Here is a 3,033-nt window from a genome sequence, read left to right as displayed (position 1 = left end):
AAGAGGAGTGAACATTTTTTTACTGTTTGAGACATTAATTCCACTTCCTCGATGATACGGCGAGGAACATCCTGTATAGGACTTCTGAAGTATACGAAATCATTTACAGCTGCTGTTTTATTGGAGAGTGCAGGGTCTTGAACAGTACAACACTGGGAGTATTCTCATCCCAGTCAGATAAAGAAATGCGTAAAATACGAGTGCATGCTGGGCGGGGGAATGAATTCGTATTGGTAACGATAATGATAAAAATCAAAGTTTTGCATTGGCATAGCACATGTTGATGCATTTGCCCGAAACTTGGCAAGCGATACAAGTTTAAAACAAAAATGTGTCACAAAACCACTGATTAGCAAAACAGCCTAAACCACATGCAGCCATCTCCCTCATTATTAAGTATGTATTTTTCTCAAGCGCTGCCTTCTTTCCTTTCCCCCCCAACAGCCAGTGCACACTCGACTTTACCGCAAACATCATTGCTTTTAACCCCATTTTCTCTCTGGAGGGAGAAAGCAAGCGAGAGAGAGGAAAGGAGAAAGGCCCTAAACAGAGATGAGGCAAAACCTCAGACAGTTCAGAGAGTTTCAGATGCCTGCATTTAGCTCCTGCAGCAGGCCAACACCGAGTGAAGCTCATCTCCTGAGTCTGTACTCTGCATTCGACATGGCATTTTTACACATGGCGTTTTTAACACTTCTGTTCTCTTCACGGCCCAATTTGAGTCGATAGAGTTAGAGGCGGCATTTCCGACACGGTAGTTTACGCAGAAACAAACAGGGCCGCCTCTTTCTCAGATAATGACTGTATGTTCAGGTAACATGAACCTACATTTTTTTAAAAAGACTATTAATCCGAAACAAAATAATAGGTGAGCTTAGTTATTTAGATGATGCTTATTTACAAATGGCTGGATGACTTTCAATCGTCCTACGTCGAGGGCCGTGCTACCGTTTGAAATGCATATTATTTCACAATATTACATTGTATATGCGGTGATGAGAGCAATTGATGTCTTGGGCCAATGCTAACTAGTGCTAACTAATTTCTTGCATGCAACTGGAGCTCACACTTTTTTCTTTTTTTTTTTCAGGAGAAAGCTATTTCCTGTTCTTAAACAACATGTGGCTTTTAGTGCATGTCTGACAAATAGAGCTCTGTGTTGGAAAACATTATGAGGTGTAAATAGATGCACCCACTGACATCTGATGGTGAGATGTAGCAGTATGTGTTTGTGTCTGTGGTTCTATCTGAGACAACAGAGGTAAGGAGCCACTTTTAAACACATGCTAAAGAGAATTATTTTCCACCGTATCGCACTTTTGTTGTGTACTTGTGAAAGTAACGGTCAACTTGGGTACACTAATGCAGTGCCATTATCTGTATCTGTATCTTTGATGACATGTTTCAGTATCTCTTTTCAAAAGACCAGGTGATGTTTTATTATTATTTTTTTTTTTGCTTTTATCTTCAAATCTGTCCAGTTTCGTGCCCACTGTTGCTTCAGTTTCACGTTCTTGGCTGAAATGAGTGGAACAAGATGTAGTCTTTGGCTGTTGTAGCACATCCACCTCAAGGTTTGACGTGTTTTGTGTTCTGGGATGCTCACCATGGTGGTTATCTGAGTTACAATAGCCTTGCAGTCAGCTTTGAACAAGTCTGGCCATTCTCCTCTGATCTTTCTGTGTTTCCACCTACAGAAGTGGTGCTCACTGGAAGTTTTTTGGGTTTTCACACCACATTCAGGAAACCATTCTGCATGAAAAACCCAGGAGTTTCTGAACTACTCAAACCAGCCGTCTGGCAGCCTCTCCCATTGGTCAAAGTCACAAAGATCACACTTTTATCTATTCTGATGTTTGACGTTTACATGAACTGAAGCTCTTGCCATGTATCTGCATGATTGCACTTCCCTAATGAAGTGGTCGGTGAAAGTATTTGCTCAAGAATAAGCACTTTTACCTTACAATATATCTGATCTTATGGGATTTGCCTCAAATGAGATCTGCTCCAGCTATATTTGTTCAATCAAATTCATAGGTTTAGACTTTCACACGCTCATGCACTCATTCCTAACTAACCATGTCGCTTTCAGTGAATGTCTCACCAATAAAAATTCTCTCCAATTAAATAATGCATGTGTCTTTAAAACTTGCATGAAGTCGTGGAGCCTGTTTAGTGCGTAATTTAATCAGAGGACGTTTGGGCCTGAGAGGCTGGAATTTCTGGTAGCTGCTAGATGGCACTGTTGGTCTTTCAAATCTTCGAGTTCAGCAGAATTACCTCCTTAAATACACTGGTTAAGATTGTAGGTCTGACCGCTACACCATAGCACCTCGACATGAGCTTTTTTATGTTTCCCCCCTGAAATCGTATACTTCAAGCAACATGCAACGATTCCTCGGTAATGAAGAGTTTATTTACATTTACTTAAAGCAATAAAAGCCATTATCATAGAGCAATATATTAGATGAATCAGCACAGGGTTTTAGATATTAATTAAAAAAAAAAACAACAACAGCAGAGATGAACAATGTGTGTTAGATGGGTTGCCACTTGAATAAATATTCAGACATGATCAAATGTATGTATTTTCCTCAATTTATACATTGTTTTCACGATTAATGTTTCATCTAATTAATTCGTGTTGGTTTATACAATTGATGAAATAAGACAACGTTTAGCATGTCAGCTATTTTTTATTTTGTTTAGTTTTAGTTACTTTCTAGCAGCCTACCTATGTGATCTCTGGAGTTATTGAGCATTTCGTAATACAACGGTACGCCTTCGCTATTTTAAGGCTTTCAAAACTTTAAAATCTCAACGAAACAAACCTGACATAGCTAGCTGTGCGTGTAGGATGTCCGTGCCACGTGGCTGTCGTTGTCCTTGTTCTTAGCTGTGGTTAGGAAAGTTGACAGACCTGCAGACGTGGAGCTTCTGCCCTCTGCTTGACTGAGTAATGGTGAATAGACATGCTGATGAAAGACACATTTCTCTCTTGACTATTTCTCACAACCTGAACCGAAAACTCAG

General features: G+C 39.9%; 1 long non-coding RNA gene across 1 annotated transcript; it reads left to right on the top strand.

The window, feature by feature from the left end:
* Positions 1-1,154: 1,154 nt before the first annotated feature.
* On the top strand, positions 1,155-2,551 carry LOC108266756 (uncharacterized). The gene is made up of 3 exons (XR_001812948.3): positions 1,155-1,261; positions 1,482-1,574; positions 1,698-2,551. It is a non-coding gene; the product is annotated as an uncharacterized LOC108266756 (long non-coding RNA).
* The last annotated feature ends 482 nt before the right edge of the window (positions 2,552-3,033 follow it).

The sequence above is a fragment of the Ictalurus punctatus genome, chromosome 6, assembly GCF_001660625.3.
Source record: "Ictalurus punctatus breed USDA103 chromosome 6, Coco_2.0, whole genome shotgun sequence".
NCBI lineage: Eukaryota > Metazoa > Chordata > Actinopteri > Siluriformes > Ictaluridae > Ictalurus > Ictalurus punctatus.
This window is presented reverse-complemented; position numbering and strand designations above follow the sequence as displayed.